The sequence below is a fragment of the Kryptolebias marmoratus genome, linkage group LG16 (assembly GCF_001649575.2).
Source record: "Kryptolebias marmoratus isolate JLee-2015 linkage group LG16, ASM164957v2, whole genome shotgun sequence".
NCBI lineage: Eukaryota > Metazoa > Chordata > Actinopteri > Cyprinodontiformes > Rivulidae > Kryptolebias > Kryptolebias marmoratus.
Window position 1 is genome coordinate 29,076,599 of NC_051445.1, and position 11,788 is coordinate 29,088,386.

Here is an 11,788-nt window from a genome sequence, read left to right on the forward strand (position 1 = left end):
AGCAAGGGACTGAAACAGAGGGGTCAGAGTCAGGAGCTGTGATATGAGCTCTGGTACTACCAACCTTTTCAATAAAGAAACGCAGAAACTGATCACACATGTCAGGAGAAGCTTCCAAACAGGCATTCTGTGGAATATTAAGCACAGAGTCAATGGTGTTAAATAAAACGCGTGGGTTATGGCTGTTTGAGGAAATGATATTTGCCAAATATTCCCTTTTAGTCTCTTTAACCGTGCTCTGGTAGAGACGCCAACAGTCTTTTAAAATCTGAAGAGTAACCTGCAGTTTATCCTTTTTCCATCTGCGTTCAACACGACGACATTCCCTCTTTACAGCACGAGTTCTGTCATTAAACCAAGGCTCAGGTTTAATTCTTGGCTGCCTAGTTTTTAATGGAGCAACCGAGTCCAGGATGGTTTGACAGGAAGAATAGAACCAGGACCAGAGCTCTTCTGTATCAAAGTGGAGGAAGTCAGAAGATCCACAGAGCTGAAGAAAAGCAGTAGAGAACTGAGTGGCAGTGGAAGGGTTAATAATCCGACAGCGCCGAACAGCAGCGCGAGTTTTAACTGCAGTAGGTGTCAAACTGACACTGAATAAAACAGGCAGGTGATCCGAGAACCCAGAGTCACAGATTTCCAGGTTAGTCACAGGCAGACCGCAGGAAATAACCAGGTCCAGTGTGTGTCCGTGTTCATGTGTAGGGCCGGACACGGCCTGTACCAGGTTAAAAGAGTCCAGAAGGCTTAAAAAGTCCTTTACCAGAGGCTTATCAGGACAGCACACATGTATATTGAAGTCTCCAACAATAAGAACATGTTCATAGTTAGTTAAAATCCCAGATAAAAAGTTAGAGAAGTCGCTTATAAAATCCTTATTATATTTGGGGGGCCGGTAGACGACAGCACAGAAAACTGGGTTTACGTGTCTCATCTCAAATGACGTAAACTCAAAGCTGGGGAATGACGTGTGTAAAAAACACTGCTTACATTTGTAGTCCTGTTTGTAAACAGTCGCTGTGCCTCCCCCTCTCCCCGAAGCCCGTGGTGAATTAAAATAAGAACAATCCGCTGGTAAAAGCTCAGATAGAGCACTGGACTCACCAACACTCACCCATGTCTCAGTCACACACAGAAAATCTAGGTTTTGGCGACTTAAAAAAATCCAGAAGAATAAAAGTTTTATTCACCAGCGACCTGGCGTTTATCAGGCCAAACCTGACAGGAACTGAATCCTGTGCTTCGACAGGTAGGGAAACCCGGTACAGCGGTCTCAGGTTTTGGAGACACCGTCGGCGCATGTTGATCCGGGAATGGCAGGGATGGCGGTTTAGAGGGGCTTGAATACCGACCACTGGCACCAGGGAGACATCAACGGGATCCAAGAAACGCCGAGGCACCCGAGAGCCCAGAAACGATCCATGCGATGATCGGGTAAAAACAGAACAGTGCGTCATGTAAAACTTCAGCTTCACCAGCCGGCCGCTTCGTCTACCGCGATGACGATGACGTCTCCACCGTGAACGCAGAGCAGGAACCCGGAACAGGTGACCCGGAATCACCGGCAGAAGCGGGGGCAAGGATTGTTGGCCAGCAACATCGAATAACTCCAAATCCCAGACCAAAGGTTGGAGGTCTAATAGTGTGTTGCGATCATACACCAGCAGAGACTCAGTTCCGTAGATGACACAGGTCAGAAACGGTATAAACATCAGCAAACGTGAGAATGACAGACAAGCAGCCACACACACCGGCGCCATCTTGCCAAAACTTACTTACTCGAGTCCCATGTTTTCCTCTTGCATTTTCCCCTCTGGTGCATATGATGACTGGACTGACACACCATGTCTGATGATTGTACATTACCTACGACTCTTAGTCTCCTCTGTATATTGTTTTCTTTTTTTTTTACTGCTGATCAAAACTTGGGAAAAGGAAATACATACTCACCCGAGAACCTCCAGCCTATGTCTCTTCACCACTGTTTCATTCTTTTCTCTTTGGAACTCTGAACTGAAGAGAACAACTAAGCACAAGAATCTTTTCCAAAATGTAAACTTTCTACATTTCTTCAAAAATATCAAATGCTAATAACCTTCCCCTTATAGTTTATGCTTCAAGACCTTCATCATCCAAGTGTAATATTTTTGTAAACAGTGTAAATCAACCCTTTGAAATTTTGATCTTATCAGTTTTCTTGTGTCAGAGTCCAGAGTTTATTTGCTGCTCTCAAAACATGACACTATTCGTAAAATAGAGTGATAATCAGTTGTATTTTTGATTTTTAACCTGTTTTACATTTACATCAGCAGTATTACCATCAAGCTTGAAATTTGATTGGTCTGGCATTTGAAAGTCTAGTACTCGCACTCTTTTTCTACAAAGCCATGCTGTTGTAACACATGCAGAATGTGGCTTGGCATTGTCTTGCTGAAATAAACACGGACATCCCTGAGAAGGATGTTGCTTAGATGGCAGCAAATGTTTTTGTATAAACTTTTCAGCATGTTTTGATGAAACATTCAGAAATGAATGAAATCCCTAAATTTCTTGCAATTGTACGTTGAGAAATATTGTTCTTAAACTGTTGGACTATTTGTTCACACAGTTGTTCACAAACTGTTGAATCTCACCCCATCCTTGCTTGCGAATGACTGAACCTTTTGGGGATGCTCCCTTTACACCCAAGCATGACACTCACCTGTTTCAAATTAACCTGTTCACCCGTGGAATGCTCCAAACAGGTGTTTTTCAGCATTCCTCAACTTTTTAAGTCTTTTGTTGCCCCATCTCAGATTTTTTTGGAACATGTTGCAGGCATCAAATTCAAAATGAGTGAATATTTGCAAAAAAACCCCAAAGTTTATCTGTTTAAACATTAAATATCCCGTATATATCACATATTCAATTGAATGAAGCTTGGAAAGGATTTGCAAATCATCATATTCAGTTTTTATTTGTTTTACACAATGTCCCAGCTTGTTTAAAATTGGGGTTGTAAATGATGAAACCTCACAGCTGTTGCCACTGACAGTTTAAACACTACTAGTTGTTAAAATCACAGCTTTCATAGCTTGTAGTGCTTAAGATTGCAAGTTGTCCAAAACATAAGAAATTATAACAAGAACTTAAAAGGAAACACACAGCACATAGTGAGTGTCAATTTGGACACTATGATGGTGGTATTTTAAGCAGTGTTAAAAAGTCAAATCTAAACTTTATGTCCTAATAATACATTATTGGTTATCATTGGTAAGGCTGAAAAACCAATAAATGATTGTGTTATATAAGTTATATAATCCTGGATTGTGTGTGCTGAAGGTGTTGCATAAATAGGATAAATGAGGGCTGCTGTTTTGTTAAAAAGAGGAAAATGTAAAAAGACAGCTTTTTCCTTTTATCATCATCAACATAATATGTCGCCCCCTGAGCTACAGCTCAATATATAATAATATTAGTATAATATATCTAATAATAATATAAAAATAACAATATATGTAGCCTTGGCATAACAATAAATAGTACACATGACTGTGATTGTTGAGGGTAGAGCACAGGTATAACTGTAAAAGTGATGACACAAGCATAGAGCATATGCAAATAAGAGGGTAGTTTAAATGTATTAAGTATTGTAAAGGGAATGTGTGTTCTGTATAAAGTGATACTTTTGTATTAAGTTCAAAAGGGTTATGTGAAGGATTTGTGTATTTACCTAAATATGTTTAAGTTACTGAATCGTGTTTATTGAAGCATGATAATAGCGTTATTGTGTTAAGTAGCGTGAAATATGAGGACCCGTGATGGGGGCAGAGAAGAAAAGGATGATGGGAAGACCGGAGGAGAGAAGAAAGTTGTGGAAGGGATGGGATACGGGGAGAGGTCGAGGTGACAGAGAATGACTTGGGATAGAAGACTGCGCTGGAGTGGAGTGGAGTGCGGAGTTGGAGAAGGAGAGGAGAATCAGCGGCTGTTGTTGAGGACGGCAGCAGAGACAAGAGGGCAGGAGTGACGTGGTGATAACGTTAACGAGGGACTTAGTTGTCCTGAACGTTTGGTTTTTTAAGAGGGTGGAGAAAAAAAATGGCACTAATGAGGTATCCTTGACGAGGAGGACGTCGACCAAGTAAGCCTGGTGGGTTTTGTTCATCATCTTTTGGTCGTTCAACGGAACGAGGAGGGGAAAGGACAGACATCGAGTGACGCCGCAACAGGCCGGCAATGTAACCAGCTAACGGTACCGGACTAAGTGAGTGAGTGTGTGTGTATGGAGTCCATGCGTGATGATGTATGATTGTTAAATGTGTACGTGGAGAAGCTAAGGCTAAAGTTATTGATAAGTGAAATTCCGGGGGGTTATTGTTCTATTGTTCTATGAATGTAGAAGTGTGAAATGCTTTATTGTGTGTGAGATGTTCAGTTCTATTGAGCTAATTAAAGTTAGTTCTAGTGGTTAAAGACAAAGATAGCTTTGTCTTGAAAAAGAAGGAGTAATTCAGAATTCATATCAGGGTAAACCTGCATGGTATCTACTCGTTATCTATGAACCCAAATAGCACCCCAACTGGTGCAGTAGGTCCTTTGCCCAGTTATTTACGGATGGGGCACTACATTTACACACACACACACACATATATATATATATATATATATATATATATATATATATATATATATATATATATATTCCCACTATATTCCCACTTAGTCTCTCTAATAGTCAAAAACCTATAAAAATGAGAAAATGTACATTTTAATTGCAGAGCACATTTTACCCCTTTGTGGTGCTGCTTTATGGATCTTGGGAGACTTTAGCAGTGAAAAGTTGTAAAACCCATCAGTCCTTTGAAGACAAGGTTTGGGGGAACCCTCTTGTCCGGACGGGACATTTTTCTCCAGATACACAATTGACACCTGGCAGGAGTGGAGAATTGTGTGTCTGTCGATACTGTCAGTCATGGATGTCGAAGATGTGTACACAATTGGATTTTTGATAACAGGCTTTCTGCTTTTTGGAGTTGGCATATCGAGAAATTCGGAAAACCTCGGCAGCTGTTCTGGCCACTGTGAGGCTGCCAGGCATATGTGATGGGATCTGCAATCAACACTCAGACTTTGATGTTACATGAGCAAAATTGCAGACTGGATGCAATCCTTAGGATCGCAGGCTTGATGCGGTTCCGGGACTCGGGATGAAAAGGGATAAATCTTGGAGAAAGTTATTCACTCGGATCTGGCAGAATAGACCTGGAATTTGGCTGTTTGGATTCGCCATTGAGAAACACCAGCGAGACTTTGAAGGCAGACAGAAAATAAGGGTCGGCCTGACCCAAAACAATTATTGTTATGTGAATCTGGCTCCCTTGTGCTGGCCTTTGGCCAGCTATCTTTAATTCCTCCTGGATTTTATGTAAATAAGATGCTCTGCCCCCTCCCTTGCCTGAGGACATGTGTGGATCTGCTCTGGGCTGTTTGATAAACATTCCATCATATTATCAAACACAATGGCCTCTGTGACGTGATTCATGGACTTATCTGCAAACACACACACACACATTCATACAAATACACTAAACCGACCTCCACCATCTCTGCTTGTCTCTTCATGTGTCACTCTGCTTGCTATCTGGACCTTGTGTGGCTTCTTTCACTTCTGCTTCTGTTAGTCTACCCTCATCAAATAGATTTGTCTTATTAACGCTTCTCTAAGAGGAAAACTTATTCATATTCAAATGGACTATTAAGACCTGTTATCACTGTATCAACCTCATATATTTCCTCTTAGATGAAAGTTTTTATTCAAGTTAAAAAATAAACTTTAAAAAAAATCATTATCATTATATTAACCATTCTGTTGAAATGCTTCCCCTTAGAGAAAAGTCTGTTTATGTTTAAAAGGTCTATTAGGTTATACATCACTGACTGACTTACAGATTCTTAGTTTACTCAAATTACCAGTCATAGTTATACCAATCATACTACTCTGTTATAGTTATGCCAATCTTGCTATTACCTAGAGTTACTTGACTGATGTTTTTATTTCTGTATTTGATTCTGTAATTGCTTTTTGATTAGTATTCTTGATATTTTTAAATGGTTCCTCCTAGAGGAAAGTTTATTCATGTTTGTTAGTTTACTCAAATTACCTGTTATAGTTATGACAAACTTACTATTAGCTAAAATTACTTTTGTTTTGTTCTGTTATAGTTATATCAAACTTACTATTAGCTAAAATTACCTGATGGATGTTTTTTTATTTCTGTATTTGATTCTGTTGTTGTTTCTGTGTTGTAAAGCACTTTGAATCGCCTTGCTGCTGAAAAGTGCTATATCAACAAATTTCACTTCACTTCAGAAGTCAAATTGAATGCAATGCCATTGTAGTTGACATCCAAAGATGATATCACTCAACAGGAACAATAAACTGAAAATACAAGTTAAAATGCCATTAGTGACAAAGCTAGATTTTTACAGTGGCTGACCTATTGACCATTTCTGGTGTGTACATACAGCCAAGCACCTTATCTTTTAATCAAATCATGTTGCCTTTAACCTTTTTTATGGTTCTTGTTCTTCTTGAGTTTTTGTGAAGTGAAAACTATAATATCCGTCCGTAATGAGGAGAGGTTTTTTTAAAGTGTGAGTTTCATTTAGGTAATTTTTTGTCTCCTCAACATTTTCCAAAAGTAAAGTAAGATCAGAGACTGATACCTCTCCCGTAGAACCAGCTCTCAACTGTACAACAGCTTTGAGATTTGCATTAAAGCCTTAGTTTCCAATAAAGCTTATGGCTAGTTTTACCTGAAAATTTATTAGCAAAGTAGTGTAGTGTCTCCCAGGATTGTGGTCACACAGGAACACATGAGACCTGTGTGAAGCAGGTGAAAGAGAAATAGGAGGACACACTGCTTATGGTTTCCTTCCAGATTGCCACTCTCTTTTTTTTTTTTTTAACTTTCAATCACAACAATGTCAATAAGCAGCATTTCTGTTTTCTTCTTCTGTTACAGTTAAGTTTACATTGGTTCTACAAAAATTATCTCAGGTCTTATTTCACAGTTTCACTAAAATACATTATCAGTCATTGTTCCTGTGATCAACACATATAATTTATATTCAATAAACATTTAATAACATTTGATGCAAGTAAGTCTACTTTTCTGTTTGCTTCAAACATTCAGTGTGACCACGTTATAGTCCGTTATGTATTTATAAATACAATCAACCTGGCACAATGCTTCTGTAATGGCATTGAAAATATTTAGATAGCTAGCACTCATGTAACATGTTTAAACGTTATGTAGACCAACCAAGAAATCCAGAAATTACTAACAAATTCAAGTGTGCAAACTTCAATATGCATGTTTTAACCAACATTACTGCAACAAATTACCCACATTTATCATTTTGTAACATATTTACAGTGTACAGGAACTCTACAAACTCAATGCTACTGTCAAATAATCTCAGTCATGCAAACACAATGTGTATCAGCACTCTTCATGAAAGTAAAACTAATGACTGTCAGGTTTCAACCAAACCCACAGAACACCACAGTGCCCCCTCCTCAAAGATCGCCTCCAGGCGACTTGGGGCGCTTGTCCGGATGTTTGTTGTAGAATGTAGAGATCAGGGTACACTGCTCTAGAGTCTAGTGTTGGCATGTTTTACACCACTGCATCTGATGCTTTGCATTGCACTTGGTGATGTATGGATTGGATGTAGCCGCTCAATCATGGAAACCCATTCCATGAAGCTCTCTGCGCACTTCTCTTGAGCTAATCTGATGGCCACATGAAGTTTGGAGGTCTGTAGTGATTGACTCTGCAGAAAGTTGGCGACCTCTTCACACTATGCGCTTCAGCATCTGCTGACCCCTCTCCGTCAGTTTACTTAGCCTACCACTTCGTGGCTGAGTTGCTGTCATTCTCAGACACTTCCATTTTCTTATAATACAGCTTACAGTGACTGTGAAATATTTAGGAGCGAGGAAATTTCACGACTGGATTTGTTGCACAGGTGGCATCTTATCACAGTTCCACGCTGGAATTCACTGAGCTCCTGAGAGCAACCCATTATTTCACAAATGTTTGGACAAACAGTCTGCATGCCTAGGGGCTTGATTTTATACACCTGTGGCTATAGCAGTGATTGGAACACCTGATTCCGATAATTTGGATGGGTGAGCAAACACTTTTGGCAATATAGTGTATCTTTCAATCTGGGTTCAGACTGAGCATAAGCAATGAGGACAAAAATGTGTGGTCTAAGAGGTGGTAGCACTTCCAAATAAAGGCCACAAAAATTGTGTGTTGTAACTGAAGATCTAACCATAAACTAATTGTGAATTACAGACGATCACCCCAACTTATTCTGAGTTTACTTGTTGGGAAATGCTTAGTTTAAGCTTTCCTACACATTACCTACACTTTTGGCATCAGAGACTCGTTTGGGTTATCATGAGTAGCTATCATGAACTAATAGTAAATAAGAGAAGGTTCGTAAAAGGTCCTCGCTTGAAGACGCCAACAGAATTTCATCTGCAAAACACAGTGACGGGACCCTGAGGTTTCCAAACCTGACACCCTCCATGTCTGCACCTTGAGACCAGTCCCTGAACACCACAGACAAGGAACAGTCCTTGAGGAGTGAACATAATAATTTATGTTTATTTGTGACTGAATTAATTTTTTTTAACAATGGCAGAAATTATTATTTTCTTTAAAGTATTTTTTAATTTTTTTTTTTTAATTTTAAATCAGTCAAGCCTTTAATTAGGCCCGGCCAGCGAAGTGCTGTGAAGGCCTCTTGTATTTCAAATGTTTATTATTAGGCCCGAGCAGCGACAGCGCTGCGAAGGCCTATTGGATCTGCTATGTTTCTTATTATTATTAGGCCCGAGCAGCGACAGCGCTGCGAAGGCCTATTGTATTTTGTGGATTTTTTCATTAGGCCCGAGCAGCAAAGTGCTGTGATATCAAGATGGCCGCAATAGCTAACAGGAGCTAAAATTAAGACCATATTTGTCCATGATGTAACTCACTCTAAAAATATGTAACTTAGAAAGGTCAGACTTCACAACTAAAGTTCCCACGGGTGAAGGATTAGCCATTTGGAGTTCAACGTCACGAGGTCAAAGTTCAAGGTCACAAGAGCACATGTGCTCTAACTCTACAACCGTTTAACGTAGGAAGGTCAAACTTCACAGCATGCCACAGGACTCGTACTGATCCTGACTGAAGGCAATTTGGGACGTTTGCCGAAAGCTCCACCTAGTGGATGATGCAAGAAATGCGCAAGAGCGCAGAGGGCAGTCGCCAGAGTTCCCGCGGTCGTCAATAGGCCGAAGCAGCGCTAAGCTGGGAGGGGCCGCCCAATGCTGCTCGCAGCTTTAATTAGGCCTCTTGTATTTTGTGGAATTGTTACTATTATTATTAGGAGCCATTTTCTAAACCCTACAGGAAGTCTGCCATCTTGGATCAAAGTTCAGATTTTTACCCAATTTTGGGCGATGACAGCCTCCGCATTTGATCAAACTCCTCCTACAGCTTTTGACATACAGGCATCAGATTCTCTCAGCTCAGTCTTGAGACATTGAAGGTCAAAAGTTATCAAAAGCTTTTTGCTACAACAAAGCATGTGGGTGTGGCCAAGCCTCAAACTCTGACCATTTGCCATGAAACATCACGATGTAATAACTTCCACATACAAGGTCATAGATTAATGAAACTTTCTGTGTGTCATAACAGACTAGTACTAATCACAACAACGTGGTCAATTTGTGACATCACTTTAGCCCCGCCCCCTTCCAACAGGAAGTAACATGTTTTCCTGTTGGAGGTTCTCCTTTTTTCTCTTTCACTCATACAGATTTAAGCCTGTGTCAGATGACAGAACAACATGATACAGAATCCCTCTCTCAGCACTGACTGGTGCCTGAATAATGTGGAATAGAATAGCAAATTCTATTCCCTCGCCGTTTGCATACGGTTCACTCTAAATCACACATGCATTACCTGATTTCCACCAAACTGGATATGAATGGTCTTTGTTGACTTCTAAAGAGGCCAATCGGGTGATATTAGAATTCGACTCCAGTGCGCCCTCTATAATATTCCAAGAGTTATATCTCCCTGATACCTCATCCGATCTGCACAAGATTTTTTTGTGCATCATCAGTGAGCACTGTTGCACATATTAGTGTGGTAGTTTAATGACAACACTTAAGCCCCGCCCACTATGGGTTTTTGGGTGACTGTAACTCTGAAACGGTGCACAGTAGGTAGGTCAAACTTTACAAGAGACTCCCCATGGGTCAAGTATCAGCCTTTTTAACTTCAAGTTCACAAGGTCAAAGGTCAAGTTCACAAGAGCCCATGTGCTTTAACTCTTGAACCGTTTGATGTAGGAAGGTCAAACTTCACAGCATGCCACAGGACTGGTGCTGATCCAGACTGAAGGCAATTTGGGACATTTCCTTAAAACGCAACCTAGTGGTTGGTGCAGGAAAAGAGCAATAACGTAGACAGCAGTCGCCAGAGCTCCTGCGGTCGCAAGGCCGGAGCTAAGCTGAGCTGCGAGGGCTGCCCAATGCTGCTTGCAGCTTTAATCGTAATTGTTATCAAAATCATTTGAAATACTTTGTAGGATGCCTTATTTTCATAACTCTCATTATAATATGTTGTTTTTTTTCAGTAACATTCCTCCGATGTGTTAAAAAGTGTTCAATTTTCTCTCTAGATTCAGAGAAATACCACACTATTTGTCTTTAACCCTTTAAGGGTGAAGCCCCCTCCAGAGCGGGCTCCAGAGCGTGCATCAACCTTAAAGGGTTAAAATACTCTTGCGGAAAAGATCCGCCCTCTCAGAGACTCCATTTTATCTCGAAAGTCCAGACTTCAGGCTTTATACCATTTTTTAAATTATCTCGATAGGTAAAGGAAAACCAGAGTTATGATAAATTATTCACAACACATATATTTTTTTTGAAAATCGTCGTCATATTTTCAGCGCGTTAGAGTGAGAAGCGCCATAACTGGGGAGTTCCCCCAACCCAGCCGAATGAAAAAACACCCCCTCCTCTCCAATCTGACGGAGGCTCAATGTTATCTGTCAAGCAACCAAACACTGTCTTCTGTCTTCTTACACAGCGAGAAGAAGAAAGAGGCGCAAAAATTAAAGAAAGTTCGGTGACGCCAAAAAACAAACAAACCGAGAGCGCGGGAGTGAGTTGTGTCTTGTGATATTTAGCGTGTTTGAATTTTATAATAAGGGTGTAGTTTAGACTGGGACAGACAGTGAGGACTTTGTTGATGAACTAGGTGATCCATTGTTTTTTTTAGAGAAGGATTACTGGAAACAGAACACATTTTGTCTGTCTCCCTTCCAGCCAAAATGATAACAAGAGAATATATTTTATAACATTTTCCTGAATGATCCTGCATAAACAGGACATAGAAAATGACCAAAACTAAGAATGTGATGTGCCATTATGCCTTGTTTTGGACAGAAACTGTTTATGTGAGTGGTACAAAGGATTTATGGCAATTTTTAGAACTCCTGATTGTTTGGTCTAAAAAACGCAGAAGAAATTGTCAACATTTTAATGGAGAAAGTCTATATAACTGTGTTGTTTGCTCAATTTGTTCACGTTTATGAATATTACTGATTATATTTGCATTCTAAGTTATCAAAACATTTCATTAAGTATGTTTGTGGTTTTTACAGTAAAAAAACTCCACTTCCACTTGGATTTTATGTTTTTGTGTGATTTTAGGTCTGTTGTGTTAAT